Source organism: Aethalodelphis obliquidens, unplaced genomic scaffold, assembly GCF_003676395.1.
Source record: "Aethalodelphis obliquidens isolate GAN/ISIS:26980383/991018 unplaced genomic scaffold, ASM367639v1 scaffold20, whole genome shotgun sequence".
NCBI classification, from domain to species: domain Eukaryota; kingdom Metazoa; phylum Chordata; class Mammalia; order Artiodactyla; family Delphinidae; genus Aethalodelphis; species Aethalodelphis obliquidens.
In genome coordinates, this window is record NW_020837964.1 from 20,457,510 (window position 1) to 20,471,866 (window position 14,357).

At 42.4% G+C, this 14,357-nt stretch overlaps 2 long non-coding RNA genes across 4 annotated transcripts in view; one reads left to right on the plus strand and one right to left on the minus strand.

Annotated features, from left to right (window-relative positions):
* Window positions 1-14,357, plus strand: part of LOC113627243 (uncharacterized) — a 230,310-nt gene that overhangs the window by 139,792 nt on the left and 76,161 nt on the right. The window lies entirely within an intron of this gene.
* LOC113627241 (uncharacterized) overlaps window positions 7,879-14,357 on the minus strand; it is a 99,633-nt gene continuing 93,154 nt past the window's right edge. For all 3 annotated transcript variants that reach the window (XR_003435481.1, XR_003435478.1, XR_003435480.1), the window contains one exon: window positions 7,879-13,143. This is a non-coding gene — a long non-coding RNA (uncharacterized LOC113627241). The remainder of the gene's footprint in view (window positions 13,144-14,357) is intronic.

Below are 14,357 nucleotides of genomic sequence, written 5' to 3' on the forward strand. Positions count from 1 at the left end.
TTTTAACAATATTAATTTTTCCAATCCAGGGGCATGGAATATCTTTCCATTTATTTGTGTCATCTTCAATTTGTTTCATCAATGGTATATAGTTTTCATTGTACATACAGGTGTTGCACTTATTTGGTTAAATTTATTCCTAGGTATTGTATTCTTTTTGATGCAGTTGTAAATGGGATTGTTTTCTTCATTTCTCTTTCTGATAGTTTGTTGTTAGTGAATAGAAATGCCACAGATTTTTATGTTTGTTTTATAACCTACAACTTTACTGAATTTGTTTATTAGTTCTGACACCTTTTGGTGGAGTATTTAGGGTTTTCTGTATATAATATCATGTCATCTGCAAATAGTGATAGTTTTACTTTTCTTCCAATTTGGGTGACTTTTATTTCTTTTTCTTGCCCAATTTCTCTGGCTGGGACTTCCCATATTATATTGAATAAAAGTGGCAAGAGTGGGCATCCTTGTCTTGTTCCTGACCTTAGAAGAAAAGCTTTCCTCTTTTTTACCTTTGAGTATGATGTTAGCTGTAACCCAGGTTTTAAAAAAAATTTTACTGTAGTAAAATACATATAACATAAAATTTACTATCTTAACCATTTTTGAGCGTAAAGTTCAGTGGTATAAGTCCATTCACATTGCTGTGCAACCATCACCACCATTCTCCTCCAGAAGTCTTTTCATCTTGCAAAACTGAAACTTTCTACCCGTTAAATAACTACCCCTTTTCCCCTTTTCCCTAGCCCGTGGCAACCACTGTTGTACTTTCCGTGTCTGTGAATTTGATTACTCCGGGTAGCTCCTATAAGTGGAATCATGCAGTTTTGTCTTTTTATGAATGGCTTATTTTACTTAGCATGATGCTCTCAAGTTTCATCCGTGTTGTAGCATGTGTCAGAATTTCCTTCTTTTTTAAGGTTGAATAATACTCTATGGTATATATAAGCATGCACCCAGGTTTTCTTTTTTTTTTTTTTTAACATCTTTGTTGGAGTATAATTGCTTTTCAATGATGTGTTAGTTTCTACTGTATAACAAAGTGAATCAGCTATACATATATCCCCATATCTCCTCCATCTTGCGTCTCTCTCCCACCCTCCCTATCCCACACCTCTAGGTGGACACAAAGCATGGAGCTGATCTCCCTGTGCTATGCGGCTGCTTCCCACTAGCTATCTGTTTTACATTTGGTATTGTATATATGTCCATGCCACTCTCTCACTTCGTCCCAGCTTACCCTTCCCCCTCCCCATGTCCTCTGCACCCAGGTTTTAACTGATGAGCTTCAAGTTGGAAGCTGGTTTGAGGTCTTCTTTTGTGTCTAAATATGAGTCTTATAGCTCAAAGGAGTTTTACAGGAAAAAAACATGAAGATTGAAAAGTAGATTCCCCCTCCCCCCAACTACACCCATCTTTATGGCCTTTATGTTCACTGAGTTTATTTTCAATCCTTTCTCCCTGAGACTTCAGTAAAATCTTTTCCTCTAATTATGCTAAAGGAAACAGAGGAAAACATGGAAGCCCAGACTCAGGTCTTAGGTGGGAAGCAGGACGCCATGCCCCAGAGTGTGTTGTAATGAGGTCAGTGGGTAGCAAACTGAGTTACCTGCAGGGAAATGGCAAAATGGGGTCAGAGCTTTGGGCCCCTGGGTCCTGACATCCCACCCATCCACGGGGGTGACTCTTGTAGTTTTGGCCAGCTCTTCCTTGTACATACAGAGTGTTGAAGACTATGCTGTGTTTTTATATTTTCTCAGCTTGTGGCATGCAGGTGGGCAGGAAGAATTCAAACCACCCCTCACCTTGGGAATTCTTCCCCTCCTTGGGTCAGAACCACGCCTTTGATACATTGCTGTTTGGAGGAGAATGTGTTGTGTCCCAATTTCTATTTTATGGCGCCTCTTTGTTCTTATACTGCTACTTTTCTACAAAGAAATATTTGTAGAAATGCTGGATGCAATAGGAAGCTTTGGAATGAGAAAAATGGAGATTCTGTAAGCCTCCTTGGAAACCAAGATTCTGCCCAAAAGTTAAATTTATTTTGAAAAAGCCTAAACTGATGATTCCCTGCTCCTGGTATAATCTCTCCTTCTATTTACCCTTCTCTTGCCCTGTCCTCCTCCCTTTCTGTCTCATGCAGGCTCACATAAGGGCTACATGGGGAAAATGACTCTTGACTCTTTTGTTCTTATCCATTGAAAATGTGGCCTGTGCCTGCTGGCTGTCTGGAAACCTTACAGGCTTGCCTTCTGTCACCCCTGTGAGTGGCTGAATTACCATTTCTCACCCTGCCCTCAAAGAGAGTTTGTTACCAAAGCCCAAGGTACAAGGGAGGCCAAGGAAGCCAGCTCAGAGGCAAGTAGAGCCTTGAGGATTGCAGCAGGAGTATAGCTGGGTTTTTTTTTTTTTCCCCTCTAAAGAAAGCTTTTAAAGGTTATCAAGTTACTCCCTTTCAGACAGAGCAGCAATACCAGAGACGATGGTTGTTGAAGGAAAGTTGACAAAGTTTAAAGTGGGTCAAGAGGTTGGAGAGAGGAAGCTCTTCTCAGCATATTGAAAGGGCATAATCTGAATTTAGCGAGAAAAACGAGGTTCTTGGTTCAAATTCCAACCCCCTTCAGGGTCTAGTGAACTTGAGTAAATCATTTACTTTTTCTGGGCTTCAGCAGAAGGATGTTCCATTTGGTTTCATGAAAACCTGGATTTACTGTGGTACTATCACTCTCTAGATGATGTTTAGCCATCTCTCTGTGTCCTTATCTCAAAGTGGAGATTATAATGTCCATTCATTTGGGGAGGCTTTTGCGAGGAAGACTCTTAGATCACTCAAGCTCAGTGAATGTCATTCCCAGATACTGTTATGGGATGATGATAAAGGTAACTAAATGGCCCTTGCTGGAAATCCAGCTGTCCTCCCCATGCTCTTGCACAGTGCCATGGCCATTTTTTTTTCATATCTCCTTTCTTTACTTTCTAAAGAGTACATATATCCACTGATACTCAGAATAGCAAAAGCTAAGGATCAAATATTTGCTCCCTCTCAAATACCAACACAACAAAAATGTATGTCACACACCCAGACATTATTTTAGAGTTATTGACTTACTAAAAATTATTATCTTCTAATGTTTTAATTTTTCTTCTTACCAGTTTCTTCATTTTTTCCCCCTGCAAAACTATTCATTCACTAAACTGTGTAAATTCCTGGACCCGTTTCATAGCAACCTGGGTGTTACACACCCAGACATTATTTTAGAGTTATTGACTTACTAAAAATTATTATCTTCTCATGTTTTAATTTTTCTTCTTACCAGTTTCTTCATTTTTTTCCCCCTGCAAAACTATTCATTCACTAAACTGTGTCAATTCCTGGACCCGTTTCATAGCAACCTACTTAGTCATCAACTTCTTCCTGTTAATAAGAGAATCATTGTGATAATATATCATCTGAGGTATATAAGAGTCACCAGACTAAGTCTCTTAATCCTGGGCTGTTGAGGTGCTCATCGGTAATTGCTGTTTTAGCTTATACACCAGCATTTTGGCCGTGGCCATTTTTGAAAGGAGACGTCTAACAAATCCGAGCTCCGTCTACATACGGCTCGGCTCCCTTTTTCCAGAGATGCACGGGGCTGCGCCATTTTGGATGAAACCCAGTCTGTTCGATTTCTTTGCGAGTGTGTTTATTTACCCAACACGTGTTGTTATATTTTCTCTCAGTGTGTGTCCTTCTCCCGCATTTCAAGGTAGAAGGGCCATTACAACTAATGAGAGCTCCTTTCTAGCTCGTGTGCCACTTAGAATGTTCGAGAGTGTGCTCGAATTTTAACCTTTCAATGCATCTCTGTAATGGCATGTCACCTTTAAAAACTGAGATATCAGCTTCCCTCTAAAAGGAATAGACACTGATTTTCAACCTGAAAGCCACCACTCATCCTTCCAGGCGCCTCATTTATGTTGAGGACGTGATAAAACACCACGAGATAGAAAGACAGGAACTGCTTGTGGAACGTGTCCACTCTGCTGGGATCCATGTTACAAATGAGGCAAACGCCTCGAAGTATGCCACCTTCTCACTGCATTTAAGCACTGCTCCAGGATCTTGCATCACGTCACTAGGAGATGCATGGCTGGCAGCCCTATTTTTCTCAGAGGCTTCAATATCACCTAAAGTGAATTTATGTTGCCAGGAAAGGCATTTTAAGAACTGAGACATTAGGAATAATTGTCTTCTAGATGCTCACCTCAGCTGATGGATTCATTCTGCTCTTTTATCCCCATTGCTATGGAAGCAGTCCCTCCCCCTCCTTTCATCATCAGTCATTATCATGGAAACTTCTCTCATCCAAATGAAGCTCTTAACTGCTCCCTGAACACACCAGGCGCCTCACCTGAATGGTAAAGCCCTACTTACCTTTCCAGAGCCAGTTCAACTCTAAACTCTTCCCAGATTCCCTTACACAGGGGTGCTTGCTCCCTCAGTCCTCTGGCATCCTCTAATACTTTCTTTATAACTGCAGTGGCACTCCCACCTTGAACGGCACTTAGCTGTGTGCATGTCTGTCTCTTCTCTTGCACTGTGGGCTCAGGGATGGCTGCGGGGAACACATTTTCTTTATCTTTTATCGGCAGCACCTGCTGAATAGTGCCCAGGATATAGCTGCCACTTCTTAGGACTCTGAAGAAGAAGGAGAAGAGAGAAAAGAATGAAAGAAAGAGTGACTATGAAGAGATGCCAAAGCTGGTGTAGGTGGGAGGGGCCGGAAGGCGACTATGCTAAAAGACAGAGGGAGAAGGGACTTTCCTCCTTTATAGTAACACGCCCCTTTCACAAGGGAGTAGCTGGAGGCCCGGGAAGAGGAGGCTTCTTGCCCAAAGGTACACGTGATGCAGAGCTGGAGCCATCGCTCGGCAAGGCAGGGCAGCTCACTTTCTACAGCAAGACCTCTGAGGCGCTGTCTTGAAGGAAGTGAGGGACAGGAAGTGGCTACTGAAGGATAGTATATAAGTAAAGAATAAAGTAAATAAGTAAAGTAAATAAAGTAAGTAAAGTAAATAAGTAAAGAATAAAGCAGACTAGACGTTTCCTCGCTTCGTGTATCCAAGTCCTTCTATAGGTGCTTCAGCCTAAATCCTAAGAACTTGTGTGCTCGGCTGGGACTGGAAAAGAGGGTGTGAGCCATGGAACGATGATGGTCATGGGGCTGACGCTGATGGTTGCCTTTCTAGATCCCATCTCCCGTCCCTGTGGCTCACAAGCCCTACTTTATACCCACGACCCTGTGCTTCCGGAGGCTCAGAGAGATGATCCACAGTGATTCAAGTCATGCATGGAAGTTCCACCCCCCTTGCTAAGGGTGGATACAGGCATGAACACGGGTCACAGTTCTGGTCAGTGACACTGGAGGACCAGTCTTCCTCACTGTCAAAATGAGACCTTTGTAAGTGCAAGATATAGTAAAACAAACAAACAAACAAAACCCAGACACCCAGTTAAATTTGAATTTCAGATAAAGGACATTTTTTAGTTTAAGTGTGCTCCGTGCACTATTTGGGTGCCCCATGCAACACCTCTGAGGTATCCTCCTCCGAAATCCTCCAAGCTCTCAGAACGCCTATGAAACCCATGGGCTGGGAGCGTCACACACACATATTTAAACTTTCCAGGGCTCAGACACTTTGGATAAGGACAGTTTCATATTCACAAAGCATGCTTGCTTAAGTCCTCCTTCCGACTTAAAGGGCCGTTCGGTCCTCAAGAGGCATAGTTTTCTGTTTGTTTTTCCTAACAGCATTCTCCTCTTTACCCAGCCTCCAATAAAGTTGACCGTGTTAATGGAGGTCATAGATTTTCTCTTTTACCTGGAGATAGGGCTGTGGGCAACTTTTTAAAGCTGTGTAGGAACATCTGTAGAACATCTAGGATGGCAAGTTGGTTTGAAGGGTGGTGAGTGGTGAGTCACTTCTTCACTGCCTTGCCTAGAAAATTCACTGCAGCTCCATTTTCTCATCTGTAAAACTGTTCCTGATCTCATAGTGGTGTTGTAAGAATTAAAAAGGTGAAATGTAAGAATTACAAAGAGGTGAAGCGTGCAGATCGGTGCAGCCACTCCGGAAGGCAGTTCAGCAGTTTCTTACAAAACTACACGTACTCTTATATGATCCAGCAGTTACACTCCTTGATGTTTATCCAAAGGAGTAAAGAAGTTTTATCTACACAGAGCCCTGCACACGGATGTTTATAGCAGCTTTATTCATAATCGCCGAAACTTGGAAGCAACCAAGATGTCCTTGAGTATGTATAGATAACTAATGTGTGGTAGATCCAGTCAATGGCGTATTATCCAGTACTAAAAAGAAATGAGCTATTAAGCCATGAATAAGAATGGAGGAAACTTAAATGCATGTTATTAAATGAAAGAATCAAATCTGAAAAGGCTACATACTGTATGACTTCAACTATACGACATTCTGGAAAAGGCAAAACTATGGAGACAGGAAGAAGATTAGCGGTTGCCAGGGGCTGGGGAGCGAGATGAATAGGCGAAGTGCAGAGCAGTTTTAGGGCAGCGAAACTACTCTCTCTGATTCTACAATGATGAATACGTGTCATTCAACATAGTTTAAACCCATAGAATGTACAACACCAAGAGTAAACCCTGATGTGAATTATGGACTTTGGGTGATAATGATGTGTCAGTGTAGGTTCCTCAGTTGTAACAAATGTATCACTCTGGTGGGGATGTTGATAACAGGGGGAAGCTAGGTGTGTATGGGGCCAGGGGATATGTGGAAATCTCTTGCACCTTCCTCTTAATTTTGCCATGAACTTAAAACTGCTTGAAAAACTAAAGTCTGGGTTTTTTTTTTTTTAAGAGGTGAAACAGAGCGACGAGCACAAGGATAGGACAGAGTTATTGTTTTCTGAATGGTAACGTTCTTGCCGCTCATTCCTGGGGGCAGTGGCTGTGATGTGCTATTCTAGACTTGTCTCTGCCACTTTGGCTTTGATGACCTCTCTGGGTTTCCATCAGGCTAACGGTAATAATGTTGTGCAGAAGGATTAACTGACTCTGAGCCAGGAGGCCTGGATTTCTGCCCAGCCTCCCGCTGCTTCCGAGATAATAAAGATTGGGGAAACAAATGAAATCCAGGAAGCACAGCTATCGAAATGAAATGAGTGATCATGATGATGATGATGATGGTAACACACTTGTACAGATGTCATCGGTCCTGAAGCTTCTTGGGGGAGATTTGTACTTGATAAGGAGACATGAGGCTATTTATTTCATTCGATCAACAGCCCTATTTGGAGCACCAGCATTATGTCAAATCCTGTGCTGGGTATAAGACATGCAGATATAAATAAGACTTAGTGCTTGACCTCAAGGAATATCAGTCTAGTAGGGCAGAAGGCTGATAAACTCATAGTGGCGATGCCATACATTACGAGCTAACCGGATGTCCGAAAGGGAGGTGTGAGGGCACAGAGGGGAATCATGTAAATGAGGCTAGGTGGGAGGGGTTCAGGCAGGGGGTCTATGGGCCTAGATCCCTCCAGGTGATCGAATATAGAAGGGAGCCAAGCAAATGAGAAGGAGAAAAGGTGTGGCAGTAGTCATCTTTAGGGTTTAGTAGGCCCTGCAGTATCTTTGTTTTCCTCCAGCAATCCACTCAGGCTGCTGATTCATTAGCAATATTTTGTTAAGTCAAATGTAACTGCTCTGGGTCATATGTGGGGCCTATGTGGTTGTGAAGTCCTTGGACCACTCTAACAGATCAAGGGCAAAACTGGTACCTCTCAATGGCTTCCTAATACAATTTAAGGGAAAAATTTTAGAAATATAATAAATTTTGAAAACAGATTGGCATTCAGTCCAGAGTCAAAAATTAATTTTTTAATAATTCAGCATGTTTCGATTCGATCTCAAAAGTTAATCGATACAAAATGGAGGAGTATTTGCCATGTAGACCATACTAATCAGCTTTAAAATCCAGGGACTGTCACATGGCGTTAAACTAAAAAAAAGAGGACACTTTTGTATAGACCTGTCTGCAGGTTCACTGAGAAGGTAGTGTATCAACTCAGGTGTCTTCACATCCTAGAGGAAGCATGCATAAGGCTCCACCCAAGACTCTCAAAGGTAGTTGAAAGAAGCTGTCCTAGCATGAAAACTTTCCAAGGTGAGAAAACAGGGGCAGCTTAAGGGACCCTATTCAAGAAAATAAGGGCAGAAGACAAGACCAGCTCCCAATTCATGCATGTAAAGAATTAGGTAATTTTCTTCAAGAGTGACCCTTTCTGCTTAAAATCACACGTACTTTCTAGAATAATTTAGGTATTCTGGAACTTTTCATCAAGAACAAACCATCCCAAGTCTTAATGGCTTAACAAAGCAGGCTTTTATTGGTCTCATAATCCTGTGAGTTGGCTTGGTTGACTCAGCTCATCTCTCCTGAGACCACACATGCATCTACCGTGGCTGGTTTCTTGGCTGGTGACTTGCTGATCTGGGATGGCCTCACTCAGATGTCTGGCAGTTGACAGAATGCCTTGGTTCTACGTGGCCTCTCGTCCTCCAGGTGGCTAAGCTGGGCTTGTTCGTAAGGTGATAAGCAGATTTGGGTGAGACTGGGAGTGCTGGTATAAAACCAGGAGTTTGACTTTGGACGTTTTAAGATTGGGATGATACAGATATAGAATAGGCCGATATAGAATAGGCAGCTGGACATAGGAGTCCAGAGTTCAGGAGCAAGGTCTGGGTTAAAGACATATATTTGGAAGTCATCTACAAAGATATCACTTAGAGCCATGAGACTGGGCGAACTCAGCATAGGAGTATGAAGAGAAGTCTAAGGAATAAGTCCTAAGGCTCACTACTGTTGAGCTGTTGGGAAGGTGAGGAAAAAAAACAGGTAAAGAGGCTAAGAAGGAGAAGCCAATGACCTATAAGGAAAATAGTGACATCCCGGAAACTGAGTGGGGGTGGGGAGAAAGTGGTAGAAGAAGGAGAGAGTCAAACACTGCCAGCAGGTCAAGTAAGAGGGTTGGGGAGTGACCACTGCATTCAGCAATGTGAAGGTCATGGGTGACTGATAGGAACTGGTGGATAGTGGTGGTGAAAGTCTTACTGGGGTGGTTTCAGAAGATAATAGGAGGAAAGGAGTTGAAAGAAAATGGAGACAGTTTCCCCCTCCCCCATATTTTACTTTGAAAATTTTCAAATATGCAGAAAGGTTGAAAGAAGAGTACAGTAAATACCCATATGCTCTCTATACTTAACCTTTGAATAGATTTGCCTTCTCATGGCTGTTTGTCCAATTGTACATCCACTTAGCAATCCATCCTTTTTTATGTTAAAGGAGTAGAGAAATGGGGCAGCACTGGGGTGAGATGGGGAGAGAGAAGACCTCTCTGTTTACGTGTACGTATCCACGTGTGTATGTGCAGGCATGGTTGTACATAGGCAGCATTTGGATGAGGATGATCAAGGAGCAAAGGCACGACTGGAGGGCTTAATATTTGGAATGATGTCTTTGGGTGGGAAAAGGAGCATGGGCTTTTGTGCAAGTGGGGAAATTGGCCTCAGATAGGTTCATCTCTAGCAATGAAAGAGAAGGTAGAAAACATGGACAGTCAGATAGATGAGACACCTTTAATAGCACGAGATCCAGCACCTCTGGTGCGTGCTCTGGACCCAGCTTCTGTTTCCAGCTCTCCGGCGGTGTGCTCTGAAACTGGGAGAATAGCTTAACCAACCTCTCAGGTCTTCTGGGACCTCAGCTGCAAAATGAGCGTTAATTATGACTATCATACTTACACTACAGGGAGGTCCGGAAATTATACACTGGGGATGTCAGTTTTGTTGTTATTTTTATTACTCACATTTACCCAGAAGAAGAGCTTTGCAGGCTGTTGCGACTCTGTCCGTCACTCTGTGCAACACCTCCTCCCTGTCTGGGGACTTCCGGTTACTGGATGGACAACCCAGGAATTCACAGGCTTTGTCACCCTTAATGTTTAGCTGATGCAACATTACATTGGAGGGCAAGGAGCTTAAGGAGTGTCCCAGACAACTTGAGTCCCTTTCCACCTCGCAGTGGTACCTACTCACTACACTTAAGGGCAGCGGTATTGGGTTCATTCCCTCCGTCCCATCCCCTCTTTGTTTTGGGTCAGTAGGGCAGAGCCTAAGGCCCGCAATCCATTGCTGTTTTTGGCTCCTGTTTATTCTAGCAAATGTGGCATTTCTGTACCAAAGTTCCTTTGTTCTTTCTGCAGCTTTCCACACCTCCTTGCAAATGCTTGGAGTTATTTATGCCTGCAAAGAAGATAGGTGGGTGACCTGTCACAAGTAACCACATACAGCAAAGAGAACCTTACTGCAAAAATATGCTAGATATATTTAGCACTGCTTAATTAGAATTATCTCTCTTGAATTCATTCTCCTTCCTTTATGGTAAGGTTTTAAATTAAAACCCAAACACCCTGTGCTTGCACTTATTATGATGGAGAAGCCACAGGACTTGGAATGAGGGGTGAATTAGGTTAAAACACAGATTCTCTCACCACTCAGCCTCAGTTTCCTCATCTGTAAACTCAGGATGATAGTATTTTTCTCATAAGGGTGCTGGAGGGATTGAGAGAGATCGTGTACATACAGTGCCTGGAAAATAATAAGGTTCCTTTGATTTTAGCATAATGGATTGATGAGCACACCCCCAGCAATAATGAAAATAAACCACCACAGTTGATATGGAGTGTCTGTTGTGTACAAGGCTTGGTGTCCTGTTGTCTTCATTGGCTGCATTAATCATGACAGATAAAGAGGTTATGCAGACATTGCTTTCTTCTTTGAAAGTTAACTCTTCTCAGTAATTAAAATATGTAATTAACACCCAATCAAATTGAGGTCTCCAACCTCTATTTCTACATTTTATTCCATTTACCTTTAAAATGATTGAATGATTCTCTAGTAAGTTTGAGAAAGTGTAAGACACCTAGTTAATTCTGAATTTCAGATAAACAAAAATATTTTAGTGTAAGTATACCCCATGTAATATTTGAGATATACTTATAGTAAAAAGTCATTGTTTATCTGAAAATCAAACTTAACTGGGAATCCCGTGTTTTAACTTGCTAAATCTGGCTATGCCAGGTTCTAGGAAATGCAGTATTTGGTGTGTGTGTGCTCCAAAGGCAACAGATCTTGACCATGTGGTTTGAGGTGTGTGGATACGACAAAAGGTCATGATGACCTCCTGAGAGATAGGATTTCCCTAGCCCTGATATCTAATGTAAGGTGGGATATCACCCACCCACTCCTCTCCCACTTCTGAAGGTCATCTCCTTTGCAGGAACCTTTTCCTTTTTTTTTTTTTAGCGCTCAGCTAATAATGAATTCTTGTTATTTATCCCATTAGATGGTCAGAGACTATTTCTGTTTCATTCATTCCTGTATCACTCTGCCTAACAGAGGGTCTGGCACATAGGAGGTAGTCAGTGAAATTTCACTGAGTAAATGAGCTGGTGTTGATGTGGCAGTAATACAAGTTATAATGTAGAATGACAGGCTTTAGAGACAGGGGTTCACATTTCACTGACCACCCACTATGTTCCAAACTCTGCTAGGCAGAAGGATCCTGGGATGAATGAAACAGATTTAGTTCCTGAGTAGCAACTGGGAAAAATAACAACTGAGAACACATTATCACTTCCCCGAGGGGGTTTTATTGCTCTGTGCCTCAGTTTGCGCATCCAATAATGAGATAATCATCTACCTCAAAGGATTATATTGGGGAAAATGAACATCCAGTCTGTGTCTGTGACTATCTCTATATCTATAATTGTGTGTGTGTGTGAGAGACGAGAGAGAGAGAGAGAGAGAGAGAGAGTGAAGCCAAGTGGTAAACATTAGATTTACTAAGTTAATCAGTTCCCTTCTCTTTCTTTTATGTTAGAAAACTAGCATGGGGCTTTGTTTATACCTTTTCCTGTTTCATCAGGGTAAGGGTAATGCCTTGACCAGAAAGGGTCATGAAGGCCAGTACTATAACAGGTGGATTTTTTTTTAATATGTAATAAACTTTCCAGATGCATGTCTTTGATAGCTGAGGGACTTGATCACAGACTCAGGTTAAGTATTTCCACTTCCGCCTCGCGGAAGACCTCTGAAAATAGGGTGCTAATGATCTGACAGAATCTCTCCATCTTTCCCTTGGAGTCCCCAGAGTTTCGGACAGTCTGCGGGGAGGGTGGTGATGAGATCTTGCAGTTGACTGTTGTCTTTCATGGGACACAGGATGTGTGAGTCTGGAGTAAATTAAAACCCTGAAATTGAATGTCAAGATCTGGGGAATCTGTACCCATATTAGACTCCCTGCTCCTTGGGAAGATGCTTTTGACACTCTGAAGGATGTCTAGGGAGTTAATAACAACATCTTCTAACACACTGCCTTTGTTATTTGGAGCTCATGGCTTTTTCAAGGAGCTCAAAGTCATTCACCATCTACATGTTTTCAGTATGAAACTAGGTGTTAAATGCATACACTAGGCTAATAAAACAGTGTAGCTGAGAATATAAATACCCCAGGGTCTCCGAATACCAAAAGCGAAGACGGATTCGTGCTCTCCCTGGCTCGTGTGCATCACGTGGCACTGGGAAGCACTAATTCAACTTAAGTGGATGAGGTGTGGATGCATTGAAGATGCCACGGGGACACTGTCTTCTTTGTTTTGTTAGGGTGTGTTCAAGTCGTTTACTTTTGTACCCCTACTGATGCTCAGACTGCCTCTGTGCACCAGCACCAAATCAAATCTTGGAGACAGAGTTCTGGGTGAAGTAGAAAAGAATAGTATTATTGCTTTGCCAGGCAAAGGGGGACACAGAGGGCTTGTGCCCCTCAAAAGTGTGTGTCCCACCCTGGGGAGATTTGGTGAGGGGTTTTATAGCGATGGTTCAAGGGTGGAGTTGCTAATAAAGATCGGGGTGTGTGCAGGGCCTGCATTCCTTTCATCTGGCCTCAGGTGGCGTCCTGATGAGCTTCTGAGGTTCTCAGGGTTATCAAACCATGACTTTTTCTCTGGAATGAAGAATGCTTCATCAAGTAGTTAACGTCTTCCACTTCTTGAGGGTTTTAGTTCTGTAGAAGAGCACAAAGATATTGTTATGTGTATCCCTTGAGGTGGAACCAGGACCCTGTCCCAAGGCCGCACTGTTGTTTTTTGACTGGTCCTCCCTTGTCTTGGAGTCCCTTCCTTCCCTGATTAGCAACTGTTTGAACCTGCCCTTTGGAACTCAGGGAAGGTCATGGAGGCTGGAGCCTATTCCCTACAAACAAGAAATGGGGGACATAGAAAGGCTTTTGTGCCCAGGAGCCCCACAGGGTCCTGCAGTTTCACTACCACCAGAGGTACCTTGATTTCAAGGGTGTGATTGGTCTTTGGAAGACCACCACAGAAGTATGTGGCCAGTTATTTGTCCAGAGCTATGCTTTCCTTGCCTTCTCTTACTCCATCTGAGGATTTAAAATCCTGAATTTCTCAGGTCTGTCACAAACTTCTAGAGTGAAAACTAGATTTATGAAATTGGGCACATTTGTTTCCAAGCTATTCAATCCAGATAATAACTCATTCTAGCATGATTTTTCCACTTAATAAGACACTTTTTAGAACTCAATTTGGCAGCTCTTAATAATCCCAGACAGAATAACTAGAGATGCAAGATATTAAAAAGTACATTGTTGAAAGAAGAAACAGCAGCACGAGTTGAAGAGCAGAATGTACCCAGCAATATGTAAAACACATACTAGAAGGTGATTTCATAGGATTTAAGAATCTAATAATTTCTTAGACAGAAAGGCAAATCTTAGATGTCAAGCAGAACAAATAAATGAAAAATTAAATCCATATAAGACACTATATGGTGAAATTTTAGGTCATTAAAGGAAATTCCAAAAGCTTCTGGAGTGAGGTACAGTGGGCTGGGCGGGCTGATTACCTATAAAGGGATGTGAATCAGGTTGACACCAGACTTCTCAGCAGCAGCTATTGATACACCAGATAATGGGGCAATATTTTCAAACGTCAGGGAGACAATTAACTTTGAATCTGGATTGCTATATCTAATCAAGTTTATTCAAGCTGAAGGGTAAAATCCACAGATTTTCTGATATGCAAAGATTTAGAAAATTTGCCATGTGCAGATCCCTTGAAAAGAATTATGAGCCGGGGAGGGGGGGGAAACATCCAAGAAGAAGAAGTAGGATAAAAGAAACAATTGTGGGGCTTCCCTGGTGGCACAGTGGTTGAGAGTCCGCCTGCCGATGCAGGGGACACAGGTTCGTGCCCCGGTCCG